The sequence below is a fragment of the Camelus dromedarius genome, unplaced genomic scaffold (assembly GCF_036321535.1).
Source record: "Camelus dromedarius isolate mCamDro1 unplaced genomic scaffold, mCamDro1.pat HAP1_SCAFFOLD_45, whole genome shotgun sequence".
NCBI lineage: Eukaryota > Metazoa > Chordata > Mammalia > Artiodactyla > Camelidae > Camelus > Camelus dromedarius.
This window is the reverse complement of record NW_026989855.1, coordinates 582,850-602,309: the sequence shown is the minus strand read 5'-3', so window position 1 is coordinate 602,309 and position 19,460 is coordinate 582,850. Positions and strand designations below refer to the sequence as shown.

Genomic DNA, 19,460 nt, shown 5'->3' with positions numbered 1-19,460 from the left:
ACGGCGGGCAGCTCGGAGCCTGGCCCGGTCAGCAGTGAGAACACCGGCAGAGGCGTGGGTAGCGGGAAGAGCACCTGCTGCGGGCCGCTCGGGAAGGGGCGGACTCAGAGGAGGTTTGGGGCGGGGCCTGTGAGGGGCGGGGCCTTGGAAGAGAGTCGGCCTGGGGCTCCCGAAGGATTTCCGGAGCCCTCAGTCTTGGGAGGTGCCACCTAGAAACTTGAGGGGCTGAGGCTTCAGAGGGCTTAGAAGTTGAGGGGTGTGGTCTCAGAGTGGGCGTGGCTTCCACTAGGGGGCGTGCCGCCTTGGTGACAGAAATGCCGGGCCCCCCAGGGGGCGTGGCCTCCGAGGCACCAAAGCCTTAGAGGCTCCAAGAACCTGAACAGGGTCTCCTAAGAGACCTGGCGGGGCACAGGGCCTGAAGAAGAATTAGGCCCGGGGCGAAGGGCGGGGCTTAAAGAACCGGAGGGCCTCAGAAGGAGGAGCCTCCAGGAGAGCAGGCTCTTGGGGAGATTGGGAAGAGACCTCGGGTGGAAGCCCGACTTCAAAGAGCTCTCAGCAGAAGAGTGGAAGGCCCCCGCCACAGAACCTGACAAAGTCCCCAGTGCTTACAGGCCCCCTATCCGGACCAGCAGGAACTTGTTCACGGGCTGCTACCACTGAAGCAGGACCACGGATGTCTCCAATGCCCCACACAGGAACGGGCCCCGGGAGCTAGCGCCCTCCGCTGTGGAGGTGGGGAAGGATGGGTTAGGGTCAATCCTGTCTCCCCTGCCCCGCGCCCCCAAAGGCCACACATCTTTCCCCGGGCTCTGGACACCCTGCCTTAATTCTGCAACCCTCTTCAGTGGCTACAGTCCAAGTCATGCCCCTGGCCCCGCTCCCCTCTGAATATCCACGAGATTCTCGCTCACCAACACAGCACACCTGGCAGCCTTTGGTATCCTGGATCTTAGTGGAGACCATGTTCTTCCTGCAGAAGAAGGTAGGCATGAGTGTGTGGTGGGTGGGTGATAGGGGCAGGAATCAGATATTAGAGGGGTCTGTGGAACCACTGGGGTCTCGTACCTTACTAGTAGCCGGTGGGGACTGATGTGAGCAATGGGGATTCCTGCTCTGGCCTCTTTCCGTTCCAGCAGGCCCAGGATGCTATGAGAATACAGGTGGAGGGTCTTTCCTGCAGGGTGTGGGTAGGTAGGGGAAGCAGGAAGTTATAGGGAACTGCACACTCCCAGCTTTTCCCAAACATTCCCTGGGCCCCATCCCTTTCAAACGCCCAAGCCTTTAAATCTCAAGCACCTGTATTTCTTTGCTTCTCACTTATCATATTTTAAATGCCCACGAGAGGCCAGGCAGTGTGCTTGGCTCTGGTGAACAATGGTGAGTAAAATAAGTACGTTCCTAAACCTAGTGGCGCCTGTAGTCACATGAGAAACTATGGACACTTAACCAGTCAGGTGAAGTTACACATATTACAAAAGTTTAAGAAGAAACATACCTAGAGATTTTGTAAAAGTTTCTCATCCCGGATGTGATATTAATGAGCTCAAAAATCCTATTTGGCTTGGTGTTTCCTCACAAATGAGAAATTCTTTTACACAAAGCTTTTGTAAAACAATGACACAAAATTTTAACCTACAGCTCGCTCAATCTAGTTTAGTGAAGTGTGGGATAAGGACTGTCATATGACCATCAAAGAAATGTAAAGACAAACTCATTGTAGGAATGACCTCAAAACTGACTTGAGAGGTGGCAGTATTGTGAGCCCCATTTTACAGATGGGGAAACAGAGGCTTGGGAAGCCAAAGTCTCTTGCCCCAAGTCCTACATTGAAAACGTGGCTGGGATTTGAATTGTGGGCTCTGTGGAAGGGGATCCTAAGTGTTTTTTCAGCTGTGCCCAGATAGCTCCCACACCCTGACAATTGACTCCTTAAGATCTGACCCCCCCACTCCAACCCATACCAACCAACCCACAGCCAGACCTGAGAGAGACATGAGGACATTGTTGATGGAGTACACCCAGGTAGTCCGGCTAGAAAGAACTGCAGAGCAAGGAGGAGACAGCTCCTGTAAGACCCCAGAAAATCCCAATTCCAGCCTCCGACCCTTGGCTCACCCGCGGAGCTGCCTGGCCCTCACCATCTCCAGCGTGGCCCCCTGATCATTTCGGTTCAGAATGAAAATGCCTTCCTCAGCTCCCAGGAGTAAGTGCTGGTCTTGAGGAACAGATATGAAGATGCTGGGACCTGCCTCATCATCGAGGACCTCCCAGGCCCCCTCATCTGACCCCAAACACGGGTACTCTGTTCCCAGCCCTGACCCTCAATTCTCTACTTGCCTCCAACACTGACATTTCCAGTCCCTGTTTTCCCAAATCTGAACTCAAACCCTGACCTTTCCCCTGGAGCCGGTCTCATTTTCCCCAGCCTCTGACCTCCCCCGTTCTGCTTATTCTTCCATCTCTGAACCCACAAATCCTGACCCTCTGTCTCCTCAATTCTGACCTCAACACTAAACATGCCTCCCGTAATAGCCCTCTAAATTCTATCCCCCCTTCTCACCAGTCTGCTCCCTAAATTATACTCCTATCTCAACACTGATCCTCAAATTCAGATGCCCTGATGTATAGCTTTTTCTGTCCAGTGTGACAGAAAGTAAATTCTATTACTGTTTCCTTAACATTTACCTTTCACTGACCTTGTCTCCACATCTTTGATCCCCAAATACTTTCCCTTTTGGCTACATTCCCATCCCTAAGTCTCCTGACCCCAATATGCTGATCTTAGCCTCTCTACCACTAACCTCCAACTGAGGTAAATGGGGTCCATCTGTCCCTAGGCTTGTACCCAAAACGCTGGCCTTTCTGCCTTATCTGACACTCCTGGCCTCCAAACTCTAATTTTTCTGGTTTTCACTCTCAAACTCATCTTCACTCTACCCATCTTTGATCCTTAAAACCCAACTGTCACCCCTAGCTCTGCCCCCGCCAGTGCTCCTCAACTCCCCCTCCCATTAAAACCCTCCCCTTGTCCCTGCATCTGCACCTCCATTAAGGACCCTCCCCATCCCCATCATATTCTCTCAGAATCTCCTGAATGCTCACCTTTGGTGGAGTGGTGTGTCAAGGCCGCCGTGCTGTGGATCCAGAGAGGGCAGCCATTGAAGAACTTTAGGAGAAGGGCACATCCCTGGGTGGGCCATAGGGGCAGGGCAGCTGCCCATCCAGCAGAAGAGAGGAGGGGACAGGAAGGTGCCCTTGTTAAGACTCTGGAGTGCCAAGGTTCATATCCTGCCTCTGCCTCCTCAAAGGTTTATGACCTTCGAAATCTACTTACCCCGCTGTGCCTCAGTTTCCCCCATTTTTAAATGGGGGACAATATCTATTTCTGTGCTATCTATCTCCATCTGTGAAGGTATACACCATGTAAAGACATGAGGTCAGGGTCTGGCACAGAGGAGTTGCTCAACAAATGTCACCTGTCATCATTATTAGTCTTCAGCCCTGCAACCCCGACCAGGCATCCCCAGCCACGATCAGCGGTGTGAGTCCTCAGCACAGCTGGCCTCACCTTTCTCTTCATCTTTTCCTTCATGGGGGGCAACATTGGGGGCTGGTCATGTTCCCGAGGGCTGGGTTCCACATTTGAAATTTCTGAGATGGGGTGGGGAAAATCAGCCCCCAAATCACCCCCCCGACCTGCCCTACCCCCACCTATGCCCACCAAGTTCCCCAGCCTGCCTTGTTACCTGCATGAGCGGTTAGGTGGGGGCTTCGGGTGGCTGCGGGAGGCTGGGGTGTGCGGGAGGGGTGGCCCACTGGCACAGCGGACCAGTACCCCTGGGCTCAGATGCCCCTCATCCGCAGTACCCCAAAGACCCTCGTCAGATGGAGAACGGAACTTGGGCTTTGGAAACAGAGAGGGAGAGTGGGGAAATACATGAGATGATCTCCGAGAGAGGGCACCCTGCTGTCTGCCCCTGCCAGAACTGATGCTGCATCCTGGGTCTGATCCTCCCCACAATATCCGACCACCACTCCAGCCTTCCCATCTAACCGCCCCCCCAACATCATCAACATACTCTGGCAACTAAAGGGTGAATCCTGGGTACAGCAGGAGTTTCCAAGGAAAAGCTACTCATGAGAGTTCATCAGGCTAATTATTTTGAGTCCCACACCTAGGTTCAGGGATGCCACTTCCAGATCCCTGTGGGATCATCATGATGGTCCTCCAGGACTTCAAGAGACCTAGTGTCCTAGACTCCAGCCCTGGAGAGCTCGGTATCCCAGCATCTGTGGACCCTTGCCTCCTGGCCCCAGCCCCCCAGCTGTGGCCCAGGACCTAACTATGGGGGGTAGAGGAGGAGGTATGTCTTCTGCGAGGGTGGGGCTGAAACACACAGATGGGTTAAGTGGGGAAAGAGGGTTTTGGGAGCAAGAACTGGGGTGGGTTAGGGCTGGAAGTCTGAGCTCAGGAGGGCCAGGATGTGACTCTGTCTGGGCTGGAGCTGAGGGTTAAAGGACTAATAACCATGACGATCTTAGTAACAGAAACACTTGGGTATCAGTGTTGACAGTGCATTAGGTCTCTGCATCATCACAGCCACCTAGTAACACAGGTCCTATGAGCTCCTGGGGGTCGGGTTCTCACTTGGTGCAGGGCACGCCGCATGGGAGCCTATTACAGATGAGATGTGTGGAATGGATCTCCCGCAGGCCTGTGGCTGAGGGAGATGGGGACCTGGGTTGATTCCTGGGGTTGAGGTTGAGTTCTGGGCCTGAGGGTCTGGAGGGGGAAGAATTCCCAGGGGCTGAGATTCAGTCTGAGTTTGGGTGAGAAGATAAAGAAAGATGAGGTCAGGTGTTGGGGGTTATGGCTGCAGTTGAGGTCTGGGTGTTGGAGCAACATCTAGGAGGAGCTGGGGACTTGGATGTGGCAGGGGGTCCAGGGTTGAGTTGCGGTGAGGTTAGGGGTCAAGGGTTGGTGGGGAGGAAAGTGGGGGCTCTTCTGTACCAAGAGAGATGTTGGGATTTCTTCCCTGCTGGTGATTGTTTCCACAAGCTGTATGAGGACCAGCTTAGCTGAGACACCCACAGCTGGCCCTTCACTCCCACTTCAAGTGCCTTATTCTTACAGCAAGCCCCTTAGTCCCCAGATCCCTCCTCCCAAGGCTGCTGGGGGAGAGGTGGCCATGTGCTGTAGAAATAAAGTCTGTGCTACTTCCCTGATGTTGTACTGGATCGTTGAAATTTGGGGGGCGTCAGTAGGCATCCAGGAATTCGGCACTCCTCCCCTTCCCCCAGAAATCCAAGATGACAGCAGAGGGTAAAATCACGTTTATTTGTAGACACAGGCATGTCATGACCACTATACTGTGTCCACTGGGGAGGGGAGGGGGTGCAGAGACTGATTCCTAACACACACCCCCAACCCCAGGGACTCATTCCTGGATATATAGGTTGCTGGGGGCAGTAGGATCATCTGCTGGGCGTGTCTCCACTACCACAGGCCTTGGGAAGGAAGAGAAAAATCAGTTTACTCATTCATTTGTTCATTCATTCATTCATTCATTCATTCATACATTCACAAAGGAGTCTACAGAAGGTGTGCCAGCACAATGCTGGGCTTCAGCAGTGCGTGAGCAGGCACGGCTCCTGCTCTAGGGGAGCTCAGTCTGGAGCAGCAGCCCAACATGAATCAGTGAATGACGTGAGTGCAAAGCAGCGTGAGGCACACACCCAGGAAACCTAGCCCAACGGGTCGGCCAACGTGCACCCCGAAGAATGGATGCTGGAGCCTGAAAGACGTTCAGGAGGGAACTTGGTGAAAGGGCAGGGAAGAGTGTTCTGAGCAGAGAGAACAGCCTGCACAAAGGCCTTGAGGTGGGAGGGGGCTTGACAGCAGAAGTCATGGTTGTGTGGGCTGTGGCCAGGATTGGGTGTTGAACAGGTGGAGGGTGACACAGTCAGATCTGGATTTCAAAAGACCCCTGTGCCATGTCAAAAGTTCAAAGAAGTCTTTGAAGGGGCTCTCGATGGCTATAACTGGGAGAATTTGTGCCTCAAAATAATGATACTAATACATTACAACCCATAGAATAAAATGGAAACTATTGAGACTATGCTGGAAGAACACACCAGCACATGTATGCAAACATACATGGTGGAGAAGGGACAGCTCTTCCTTGCAGTAGAATGCTAACTAATACATTTAGAAGGAGTGATAAAAATAGAAAATCACCATTTATTAACCATCCTAATAGTAGACTCAGGCAAAAATCATCAATGGTAAAACTAGTGGGTGGAAGTCTGATGAGGAATAGCAAATTTATAAAGATCTCAACAAATCATCAGAAAAGATACTTATTAATATAAAGGGAAAAAGAGTAAATTTATAACAGGGAACTTGGTTGACTCCACCTTGTCCAAATAACCAAGGTAACGTTGCCTGTAATGGGACAAACTGACATCTGCTTCCTGATCTGATGCACTGAGGAGGACACACCATCATTTCTGTGGTGTTCTTGCCCAAAACGCCTAACCTGGAAACCTCAAACAAAACTGAGGGACGTTTGGTGAAACAAATTTCCTGTATGCTTCACAAGTATCAAGGTCATGAAATACAAAGAAAAGTGTGAAGAATTGATTCGTGTTAAAGAATAAATAAACATGACTCCCAAATGCAACCCATTGTCCTAGGTAATGTCCTGGACCAGAAAAAAAAAAAAAGTATGATTTTTGGTTATAAAGAGCATCACTGGGACAACTGGTCAGACTTGAATGGGTGTGTGAATTAGAAGGCAGTGAGAGCTCAGTGTTAGTTTCTTGATTTTGACAGCTGTATGGTGGTTTGTAAGAGTATGTCCTTGCGTTGGTATAGGTAACATGTATTGAAGTATATAGGGATAAATGGGAATCAGTCATCATGTCTATAATTCATATGCAAGTAGAAAAATAACTAAACGTATATGAAAGAGAAAAAAAAGCAAATGTGGTTAAAAAATAAAATATGACGAATCTGGGTGAAGGGGATACAGAATTTTTAGTTTTATTTTTGTAACTTCTCTGAGAGAATAAATGTCATGTCAAAATAAAAAGCTAAATTAAAAATACAAAATGAAAATTCCCCCTCAGCTGCTGTGTTGGGGATTGGACTATAGGGGGCAGAGATGCTAGCAGGGAGACCAAGTGAGTGAATGTTCAGGCCAAAGATCCAGGCGGCTGGGGACATGTCAGGATGCCTTCTCTACATCCGAAGCCTCCCCCTTTCCAGTCCTCTCTCCCCTACCCCAAGCTCATACCTATGGGAGCCAAGCAGACGGAAGGTGAGGGTGGGGTCTCTGAGTTCCTGCAGCAGCTGGGGGAAAAGTTGCATGTGTCAGTGTCTAGAAGACTCCTCCCCTCTCCCTCAAAGAGAGCAGGGAGGTAGACTCTGAAATCCTCAGGTCCAGAAATAATCAGTCTTGCTAACAACACGTATCCACTGTGTGACCTCAAGCAAGTGACTTAATCTTTCTGCACCTCAGAATACCAACCTTTGACAACATAATACCTACCTGATAGGCGACCAAAAGGATTAAGTAAAATACAAAAGCATAAGGGCAATGTCTGACACATAGTGTTCTGTGAGCCAAGCACCATTTTTCATTCCATTTTCCAGAGGAGGAAAGTGAGGCACAGGAAGATTAGGTCATATGCCTAAGGTCATTGAGCTGGATTCCAACCCAGGCAGTCTGGTCCATGCTCTTAACCCACATATCTCTATAGTGATCCCATTTTATAGTTGGGAGACTGAGGCTCAGAGAGAAGCAAAGTCCATTACCCAAGGTCACACACTGGTCCTGCATGAGCCCTGGACCTAAGAGACACTGGGGGTAGAGAAGGGAGACCTGTCTGAACTGAGACTGGAGGAAGCTTCTCCAGGACTTCACACCCTGACTCAGTTCTCCCCATCCTTCTGATGAATGAGATGTTTGAAGGAGGGACTGGGTTGTGGGTGCTGGGATGCAGGAGCTTCCCTTGTCTGAGCCTAGAGCCCACACCTACACTCCATGCTTCCAGCAGGGTTGGAGCCAACCCCTGACCATAGCTGGGAGGAAATCAGTGCCTGTTACCCTTGGATTTCACTTAACCCTCCAACCAGGACCCCGGGCCCTACCGTCCTTGCACGTACCTGCGGCCTCCACTGCTTCAGTCATGGGGATCTCTGGAGTTCGAAGCCCCCGGACTGGGGCCCCCTCTGGAGTCACCAGCTTCAGAGACCCTCGAAGGAGATAGAGAGGGAGCTTTAAGAGCAGTAAGTGAGGCTTAGAAGGTTACTGAGGGACCAGACAATAAGTTCAGTGTGAAAAGCAAAGAGAGACGGGCAAGGACCGGAGTTAGAGTTTCTGAGAGTTACATGATGTGGGGGTCGGAAATCCGAGATCTAGGAATAGTGAGGGAGAGCCAGAAGGGTCCTTAGCGTCCATCAACACCATCACCTTGTCTTCCTCGACCTGAGTCACTTGTACTGGTCCCTTGGGCTCTGGTGGAGAGGCGGAAGTGCAAGGTCCAATTCCACCTCATTCCCCTATACTCTGCTAGGCATCCTCTGTATCCCCAGGCAAGCAGGCTAAACCCCACCCATCACAGAGTTCCTCACACCCTCCTTCTCCCCCTCCCCGTCATCCATCTCACCAGTTATATATACCCAACGTTCTCCAGTCCCCTCTTAGTTCAGCCCGCTTCCCAGTTACGCTTCAGGCTAAGCACTGCCCAGCTACCCAGACCCAACGCCGCTAACCTGATAAGCCGCACCCCTCCCAGGACCTGTCCCACTCACCTGCGCTCATCTCGCCCCGCCAGCAGGAGAGCGCGCCGAAGCGCACGGCGTGGAAGAACACCGACTTCGCCGGCTGCCCGGGGCTCACGCCGATGCACACGGCGGGCAGCTCGGAGCCTGGCCCGGTCAGCAGTGAGAACACCGGCAGAGGCGTGGGTAGCGGGAAGAGCACCTGCTGCGGGCCGCTCGGGAAGGGGCGGACTCAGAGGAGGTTTGGGGCGGGGATTGGGAGGGGCGGGGCCTGGGAGGGGCGGGGCCTTGGAAGAGAGTCGGCCTGGGGCTCCCGAAGGAGTTCCGGAGCCCTCAGTCTTGGGAGGTGCCACCTAGAAACTTGAGGGGCTGAGGCTTCAGAGGGCTTAGAAGTTGAGGGGTGTGGTCTCAGAGTGGGCGTGGCTTCCACTAGGGGGCGTGCCGCCTTGGTGACAGCAAGGCCGGGCCCCCCAGGGGGCGTGGCCTCCGAGGCACCAAAGTCTTAGAGGCTCCAAGAACCTGAATAGGGTCTCCTAAGAGACCTGGCGGGGCACAGGGCCTGAAGAAGAATTAGGCCCGGGGCGAAGGGCGGGGCTTAGAGAACCGGAGGGCCTCAGAAGGAGGAGCCTCCAGGAGAGCAGGCACTTGGGGAGATTGGGAACAGACCTTGGGTGGAAGCCCGACTTCAAAGAGCTCTCAGCAGAAGAGTGGAAGGCCCCCGCCACAGAACCTGACAAAATCCGCAGTGCTTACAGGCCCCCCACCCGGACCAGCAGGAACTTGTCCACGGGCTGCTACCACTGAAGCAGGACCACGGATGTCTCCAATGCCCCACACAGGAACGGGCCCCCATAGCTAGCGCCCTCCGCTGTGGAGGTGGGGAAGGATGGGTTAGGGTCAATCCTGTCTCCCCTGCCCCGCGCCCCCAAAGGCCACACATCTTTCCCCGGGCTCTGGACACCCTGCCTTAATTCTGCAACCCTCTTCAGTGGCTACAGTCCAAGTCATGCCCCTGGCCCCGCTCCCCTCTGAATATCCACGAGATTCTCGCTCACCCACACAGCACGACTGGCAGCCTTTTGTGTCCTGGAACTTAGTGGAGACCATGTTCTTCCTGCAGAAGAAGGTAGGCGTGAGTGTGTGGTGGGTGGTGGGTGGGGGCAGGAATCAGATATTAGAGGGGTCTGTGGAACCACTGGAGTCTCGTACCTTACTAGTAGCCGGTGGGGACTGATGTGAGCAATGGGGCTTCCTGCTCTGGCATCTTTCCGTTCCAGCAGGCCCACGATGCTATGAGAATACAGGTGGAGGGTCTTTCCTGCAGGGTGTGGGTAGGTAGGGGAAGCAGGAAGTTATAGGGCACAGCACACTCCCAGATTTCCCCATCCCTTCCCTGGGCCCCATCCCTTTGAAACGCCCAAGCCTTGAAATCTCAAGCACCTGTATATGTTCATTTCCACTTAATATATTTTAAATGCCCACAGGAGGCCAGGCAGTGTGCTTGGCTCTGGTGAACAATGGTGCCTAAAATAAGTACGTTCCTAACCCTAGTGTTGCCTGTAGTCACATGAGAAACTATGGACACTTAACCAGTCTGCTGAAGTTACACATATTACAAAAGTTTAAGAAGAAACATACCTAGAGATTCTGTAAAAGTTTCTCATCCCACATGTGATATTAATGAGCTCACAAATCCTATCTGGCTTGGTGTTTCCTCACAAATGAGAAATTCTTTAACACAAAGCGTTTGTAAAACAATGAAACAAAATTTTAACCTACAGCTCGCTCATTCTAGTTTAGTTAAGTGTGGGATAAGGACTGTCATATGACCATCAAAGAAATGTAAAGACTAACTCACTGTAGGAATGACCTCAAAACTGACTTGAGACGTGGCAGTATTGTGAGCCCCATTGTACAGATGGGGAAACAGAGGCTTGGGAAGCCAAAGTCTCTTGCCCCAAGTCCTACATTGAAAACGTGGCTGGGATTTGAATTGTGGGCTCTGTGGAATGGGATCCTAAGTGATTTTTTCAGCTGTGCCCAGCTAGCTCCCACACCCTGACCATTGACTCCTTAAGTTCTGACCCCCCCACCCCAACCCATCCCTACCAAACCACAGCCAGACCTGAGAGAGACATGAGGACATTGTTGATGGAGTACACCCAGGTAGTCTGGCTAGAAGAGAGCTGCAGACGATGGAGGAGACAGGTCATGTAAGACTCCAGCACCACCCAATTCCAGCCTCCCACCCTTGGCTCACCCGCGGTGCCGCCTGGCCCCCACCATCTCCATTGTGGCCTCCTTATCATTTCGGTTCAGAATGAAAATGCCTTCCTCAGCTCCCAGGAGTAAGTGCTGGTCTTGGGGAACAGCTATGAAGATGCTGGGACCTGCCTCATCATCGAGGACCTCCCAGGCCCCCTCATCTGACCCCAAACACGGGTACTCTGTTCCCAGCCCTGACCCTCAATTCTCTACTTGCCTCCAACACTGACATTTCCAGTCCCTGTTTTCCCAAATCTGAACTCAAACCCTGACCTGTTCCCTGGAGCCGGTCTCATTCTCCCCAGCCTCTGACCTCCCCCTTTCTGCTGGTTCTTCCATCTCTGACCCACAAATCCTGACCCTCTGTCTCCTCAATTCTGACCTCAACACTAAACATGCCTCCCGTAATAGCCCTCTAAATTCTATCCCCCCTTCTCACCAGTCTGCTCCCTAAATGCTACTCCTATCTCAACACTGATCCTCAAATTCAGATGCCCTGACGTATAGCTTTTTCTTTCCAGTGTGACAGAAAGTAAATTTTTATACTCTTTCCTTAACGTTTACCTTTCACTGACCTTGTCTCCACATCTTTGATCCCCAAATACTTTCCCTTTCGGCTACATTTTAATCCCTAAAACTCCTGACCCCAAAATGCTGATCTTCGCCTCTCTGCCACTAACCTCCAACTGAGGTAAATGGGGTCCATCTGTTCCTAGGCTTGTACTCCAAACGCTGGCCTTTCTGCCTTATCTGACACTCCTGGCCTCCAAACTCTAATTTTTCTGGTTTTCACTCTCAAACTCACCTTCACTCTACCCATCTTTGATCCTTAAACCCCAACTGTCACCCCTGGCTCTGCCCCCAACACAGCTCGGCCACTCCAACCCCATTAAGACCCTCCCTTTGTCCCTGGATCTCCACCTCCATTAAGGACCCTCCCCATCCCCATCACATTCTCTGAGAATCTCCTGAATGCTCACCTTGGGTGGAGGGGTGTGTCGAGGCCGCCGTGCTGTGGATCCAGAGAGGGCAGCCATTGAACAACTTTACGAGAAGGGCACATCCCTGGGTGGGCCATAGGGTCAGGGCAGCAGCCCATCCAACAGAAGAGAGGAGGGGACAGGAAGGTGCCCTGGTTAAGACTCTGGAGAGCCAAGGTTCATATCCTGCCTCTGCCTCCTCAAAGGTTTATGACCTTTGAAATCTACTTACCCCACTGTGCCTCAGTTTCCCCCATTTTAAATGGGGGACAATATCTATCTCTGTGCTATCTATCTCCATCTGTGAAGGTATACACCATGTAAAGACATGAGGTCAGGGTCTGGCACAGAGGAGTTGCTCAAGAAATGTCACCTGTCATCATTATTAGTCTTCGGCCCCGCAACCCCAACCAGGCATCCCCAGCCCTGATCAGCGTTGTGAGTCCTCAGCACAGCTGGCCTTACCTTTCTCTTCATCTATTCCTCCTTGGGGGGCAACAGTGGGGGCTGGTCATGTTCCCGAGGGCTGGGTTCCACAGTGAAGTTTCTGAGATGGGGTGGGGAAAATCAGCCCCCAAATCACCCTCCCGACCTGCCCTACCCCAACCTATGCCCACCTCTTATCCCAGCCTGCCTTGGTACCTGAGTGAGCGGTTAGGTAGGGGCTTCAGGTGGCTGGGAGTGGCCAAAGTAGGGGGGTGCGAGGGTGAGACCCACTGGCACAGCAGACCACTATCCCTGGGCTCAGCTGCCCCTCATCCGCAGTCCCCCCAGGACCCTCGTCAGATGGAGAACGGATCTTGGTTTTGGAAACAGAGAGGGAGGGTGGGGAAATACATGAGATGATCTCTGAGAGAGGGCACCCTGCAGTCTGCCTCTGCCAGATCTGATGCTGCATTTTGGGTCTGACCCTCCCCACAATATCCGACCACCACTCCAGACTTCCCCTCTAACCGCCCCCCCCAAGAACATCAACAAACTCCGGCAACTAAAGGGTGAATGCTGGGTACAGAAGGAGTTTCCGAGGACCAGCTACTGATGAGTGTTCATCAGGCTAAATATTTTGAGTCCCACCCCTAGTTTCAGGGATGTCCCCTTCCACATCCCAGTGGGATCATCATCCTGGTCGTCCCACACTTCAAGGGAACTAGTGTCCTAGACTCCAGCCCTGGAGAGCTTGGTATCCCACCATCTGTGGACCCTGGCCTCCTGGCCCCCAGCCCACCAGCTTTTGCCCAGAACCTTACCTTGGGGAGTAGAGGAGGAGGTATGTCTTCTGCGAGGGTGGGGCTGAAACACACAGATGGGTTAAGTGGGGGAGGAGGGTGTTGGGAGCAAGGACTCGGGTGGGTTAGGGCTGGAAGTCAGCTCAGGAGGGCCAGGATGTGACTCTTTCTGGGCTGGAGCTGAGGGTTAAAGGACTAATAACCATGACGAAGTTAGTAACAGAAACACTTGGGTATCAGTGTTGACAGTGCATTAGGTCTCTGCATCATCACAGCCACCTAGTAACACAGGTCCTATGAGCTCCTGGGGGTCGGATTCTCACTTGGTGCTGGGCACGCCGCATGGGAGCCTATTACAGATGAGATGTGTGGAATGGATCTCCCCCAGGCCTGGGTCTGAGGGAGATGGGGGCCTGGGTTGACTCCTAGGTTTGAGGTTGAGTTCTGGGACTGAGGGTCTGGAGGGGGCAGAATTCCCAGGGGCTGAGGTTCAGTGTGAGTTTGGGTGAGAAGATAAAGAAAGATGAGGTCAGGGTTTGGGGGTTATGGCTGCAGTTGAGGTCTGGGTGTTGGAGCAACATCTAGGAGGAGCTGGGGACTGGGATGTGGCAGGGGCTCCAGGGTTGAGTTGCGGTGAGGTTAGGGGTCAAGGGTTGGTGGGGAGGAACGTGGTGGCTGGTCTCTACCAAGAGAGATGTTGGGATTTCTTCCCTGCTGGTGACTTTTTCCCGCACGCAGTATGAGGACCAGCTTAGCTGAGACACCCACAGCTGGCCCTTCACTCCCACTTCAAATGCCTTATGCTTAGAGCAAGCCCCTTAGTCCCCAAATCCCTCCTCCCAAGGCCGCTGGGGGAGAGGTGACCATGTGCTGTAGAAATAATGTCTGTGCTGCATCCCTGACGTTGTACTGGATCGTTGAATTTGGAGGGGGTCAGTAGGCATCCAGGAATTCGGCCCTCCTCCCCTCACCACAGAAATCCAAGATGACCACAGAGGCTAAAATCACGTTTATTGGGAGACACAGGCATGTGATGACCACTATATTGTGTCCACTGGGGAGGGGAGGGGGTGCAGAGACTGATTCCTAACACCCACTCCGAAACCCAGGGACCCATTCCTGGATAGAGAGGTTGATGGGGGCAGTAGATCATCTGCTGGGCGTGTCTCCACTACCACAGGCCTGGGGAAGGAAGAGAAAAATCTGTTTACTCATTCATTTGTTCATTCATTCATTCATTCATTCATTCATTCATTCATACATACATTCACAAAGAGTCTACAGAGGGTGTGCCTGCACAATGCTGGGCTTCAGCAGTGCGAGAGCAGGCAGGGCTCCTGCTGTCGCGGAGGTCAGTCTGGAGCAGCAGCCCAACATGAATCAGTGAATGACGTGAGTGCTGGGTACTAGGATGCGGCAGGGGCTCCAGGGTTGAGTTGGGGTGAGGTTAGGGGTGAAGGGTTGGTGGGGAGGAGAGTGGGGGCTGGTCTGGGAGGGTCAGGGTTAGGGTGAAGGTAGGTGTGGGTACTGAGTGTCCAGCCAGGGGTCACGGCTGAGTGGTGGAAGGAAAGCAGGGGCTGAGGTTGGGGTCATGGATGGTGGGGCTGGGTGGGGTCTGAGGCGCTCTCTCACATGTCCACGTTGTCGTAGTCATCTTCGGACTCTGACAGGTTCCTCCTGAGGAGGGACAGGCATGAGCCTCGGGCGGTCCCCACACATATCCCAGCCCCCCTCCCACGCTGAGGGTCCCTGACCTAGGACTGCTGCTCTTGAAGCCTCCAGGGGGTTGTAAGCGAGCCTGTGGGATAGGAAAGAGTCAGCAGTGGCCCAGGGGGAGGGGAGGGCGGCGGGGCAGTGGTTAGGCATCTCACCTTGTCAGCTGTGTGTCTGGACTACATGCCTCTGAGCATCATGAACTCTATGTCCCGCCATGGGGGTTGGGGTGGGGTGGTATGCAGGTGACACACAGTGAGCTGGGAACATGGATTCGGGAATAGAAAGAATAGAATGGGGTGGGGTGTGGTCTGCAGCCAGGATCTTAGGACTGGAGCTTTCCCGTCAGGGGAGGGATCTTGGTTTACAGGGGTCTCATTTTGGGGTCAAGATTTGTGATCAGGCGATGGGGGCTCAACATGGTTATAGAGTGTTTGTTTTTAGATTCCACTTGGGTATCTGGGAACAGAACAAGGTTTCTGAGGTCTCTGGGAGTCCTGGTGGTTATAGGAAATCTTATGGGGTCCGTGTGCAGAGCGGAGAGGTAGGGGTCTCTAGAATCATTTTGTAGATGAGGTTCTCTGGGGCCTCTTGTGGGATCAGATGGTAATGGGGGGCCTCTGAGGGTCTGTTTAGAAGCGAGGAGGGTCTCTGGGGCCTCTGGCAATCTGATGAGGGGGTTACAAGGGTCTCCAATTCTTAAGGATTCTCTAATGACGACAGCAGTCTGCAACTGGGATCCCCACAGAGCTGGATCCTTGGGTGGATCGGATCCACCGAGCGATGGCGGGGGGTAGCTGGGCAGAGCGGCAGCCGCGTCAGGCCCACCGGCCTCCAGCAGCCCAGTCTGGAGCCCTCAGCTCTCCCGTAACCTCTGTGCCCCCAGCTCTGTGCCAAGCCCCCCATGCTCCCTGGCTTTTCTCCTTCTAAGAGAGGCAACAAGGGGACACCCCAGGCAGGGGAGCAGCCTGAGCAAAGGTGGGGACCGTCCAGTGCTTTTGTCATCCAAGCAAGTCCCACTCACCTCAGGCTCCTCATCTTCAATCTCGCCAACAGCTGCCCCCTTCCCTGGGTTCCGCAGTTTGTCAAGAAGCTCTAGGATCAGGCCTCTGTTTAGCCCGGGCTGGGACACCAGTCGGTGCTGGGGGTGGGAGGAGGAGGCGGTCAGCAGACAGAGGGCTGGGCTGCAGGGAGAGGGCTGGCACAGGGGCTTGAGAACCCATCTAAGGGAATCTGGCGGTGAAGGTGCCAATAGAGGAAGAAGGCGGGGAAGTCTGGGCAGCTGCCACCTGGGGGATTCTGAGGTGTCTGAAGGGATCAGACGAATTTAGAGAAGTTGGAGAATTCCAGAGGTGTCTCGGGTGTCCCCTGAAATTCCGGACAAGCCCCAGGAATGGGTCCTGAAGCCGTTGGCAACTTGTGAGGTTTTAGAACTCAGCATATCTTGGGGGAAAGTTCTGGGGTACAATTTGGAGGGTCTTGGAAGGCGGAGCCCTGGGGATTTCAGAGGGAGCAGGGACTTTGAAAGGGCAATAGGCGTTCTGTGGAATAAAATCATCAGTGTTCTAGGGAGCCGAGGGAGGCCCTGGGGGGTTCTCACAGGGGGTGAGTTTGGGAAGGCTGCTCAGGGAGGGGAGGTTTACACTGAGCATCTTGGTGGCGCCAGGTCGTTTCTTGGCGCTCTTGGTGAGGGTGACTTTGACGAAGATGTGGAAGGCAGCCGACCTTGGGAAGAAAAAGTCAAGTACTGGGGGAGGGTACAGTTCAAGTGTTAGAGCGCATGCTTAGCATGCAGGAGGCCCTAGGTTCAACCCCCTCCTCTAAAAGTAAATAAATAAATAAATAAATAACCCCCCCAAAAGGCAAGATCTGGGATGAGGGGACCAGAGACCCACCCATCAGACCATCAGCCCTGACTCTGCCCTCTCTCTCCAGCCTTCCCATGATTCTCTCCTACCATTTGCCTTTTTCCTTTAGCCAAGGAGGCTGATAGCCACTCTTGGTCATGAGGAAGAGAATTCTAGAAAGCAAGGACAGAACATGGGATTCAGACTTCTCTGTGGAGGTCAGATCTCACGATGTGAGGGACCCCCGATGGCACTGAGGTCAGCAGAGAGCAGTGAGGGTCAGGAGGAGAATGAGGGGTAAGTTTTACGATGCATAGGACGCCACTTCCAGGGGATGCTGCGCATCATGTTACAGAGTTGCAGAGGGTTCGGGGGAGCCTCAAGGCAGGACTCCCTGCACTGGGGGCTCCTGGTGTGGACTGGAGAAAATGCTTTCTGGGTTGAGGTTCTCGGGTTGGGCTTGAAGGGAGAGGGATCCCCTGTAGGGGGGTCTTGATGTGGGGAAGCAGGCGGGGGTGGTGTTCAGGGTCAGAGTCGAGTGGGATCTCTGGGACCAGGGGGACCTGCCACATCTGCCTACCTGAGAGGGTGAACGTGAAAGAGTGGTGGCTGTAGCTTGGCTAATTCCATGGCTGTGATGCCCAGAGACCAGATGTCACACAGCTCGTTTTATCCAGCCTTCAGGGCCACGGCCGCCACTTCCGGAGCCATCCTAGGGGCAGAGACCCTCAGAGAGCCAGGGGTGACATGATGAAGGGGAGGGGAGACTCCTAGGTAGGGGGTGGGGGGACAGGAGAGAGACAGGGAGCGAGCCGGAGAATGGGACACAGAGAGATTTGGACGCAGACACAAAGAGGCAGAGAGACAGAAGTAAACACGGAGAGAGGTAAAGACAGAGAGTCAGAGATAGACTAGAAAACATAGACAGAGAGAGGCAAAGAGACAGGGAGAGCCACAGACTGAAACAGACAGAAAAGACAACCACGGATAGATATGGAGAGACAGAGATCTGGATAAAAATCAACACAAACACTGAGAAGAACACGTGGAGGGGAGACATGCACAGAAAGACCTAGGGAAAAGGAAAACTCAAGGGAGAGCCACAGAGTACACAGAACGCTCAACAGAGAAAGGCAGAGGCAGGGCAAAAGGCAGGATGGAGATACACAGAGATCCATGGTGGGGAAAGCCGCTGCCCACCACCACCAACCCCGCACCACCCCTGGCTGCCAGCCAGGCACCCCTCACCAGTAAGGTGTCCCAATGAAAGAGAGGCGTTGAGCCAGTGTGGCCTTGATCTGGGCCAATATACCAAAGTCAGCTGGAGTCAGAGGGAGAGACATACTTACCTAGGGTCCCTGTCCCCTCTGGCTCCCAGCCAGTCCCCCTCCCCACCCCCACCAGCCACACTCACCCAGTCTGAACTCCCCAGGGTCGATGATGGGGATGTTGGATCCCTGGGGAAGAGAGGGGGGATCAGAGGCTGTCACAGACACCCCTCCCTCCTGCCAGCCCAACTCTGCCTCTGCTCCCTGGTCACACACTGCCTGAGCCCTCCAAATACCACTACCATCTCCCAGAGGCCCCACCCACCAAGGCTACTTTTCTGCCCCTAGATCACCTTGATGTCCCGGTGTATCTTCTTCTGTGAGTGTAGTTAGGCCAGTCCCTGGTAAGGAGGATGGAGAGGGGGGCTGTGAGTGTTCTGGGGGTGTGAGCAGAGACCTGCCCCCACCCAAACCCACCAAGCATCGCCTCCCCCCACCCAAACCCACCAAGCATCGCCTTACCTGGAGCACTTCCCGGCAGACATAGCTGATCTGGAGCTCTGACAGGGGCCTTGTGACTGCAAAGGTCACCCCGGCATGGTGTCAGATGGGGACTAGGAAACCTGGCCCCAGGAGCCCCTGGCTGCCACCCACACCACGTACCACATGGGGATGGGGTAACAGGAGGGGACAAGGAACGGTCAGCAAAAGAGAGGCAGCAATGCAGGGAACCAGAGGCCAGAGGGAGATAGATTTATTCAACAGACTACACATTTACTGTGTGCCAGGCGCCGTGGTAGGCAATGCGGACACAGCTGTGGACACAGAGACAGAGATCCCCACCCTCGTGGAGAGAATGTTCCAGTGGGCGAAACGGACAGTAGACAAGAGAACTATGTGAAAGAAACAGTATGTGAGATGCGAAGAAATAGAAAAAAACAAAAGCAAGAAAAGACAACAGGAAATATGTGTGGGAAGGGGTATGACGTTTTATACTGGGTGATCAGCAAAGCAACTCTGAGAAGGTGACGGGGTTGAGGATGGGAGCATTCCCACTCAACGTGAACAAGATGAGCATGTGCAAAGGCCCGGAGGTAGGAAAGTGCCTGGTGGGCCTGGAAATTGGCAAAGTGGGTGGAGTGGAGAGAAGGTGTGTCAGCCTGGGGTGGTTGTGGGCGTCAGACTCCAGTGCTGTGATGCGAAATTTGGGCTTATTGTTGGAGGGAAATGGAAGGCTTGGGAGGGCTCTGAGCAGGAGGTGATGTGACTTTGTTAAAATGAGGAAAGTCAGAGGGAGACAGAGACAGGGACAGAAAATCAGAAACAGATCCAAACTGAGGCAGACATAGAGCGAGCTGGGCAGAGACCAAGAA

General features: G+C 53.3%; 2 pseudogenes; both read right to left on the bottom strand.

Annotated features, from left to right (window-relative positions):
• Window positions 1-1,009: 1,009 nt before the first annotated feature.
• Window positions 1,010-4,669, bottom strand: LOC135320972 (mitogen-activated protein kinase kinase kinase kinase 1-like; annotated as a pseudogene).
• Window positions 4,670-5,178: 509 nt separating this feature from the next.
• Window positions 5,179-19,165, bottom strand: LOC116152161 (mitogen-activated protein kinase kinase kinase kinase 1-like; annotated as a pseudogene).
• Window positions 19,166-19,460: the final 295 nt, after the last annotated feature.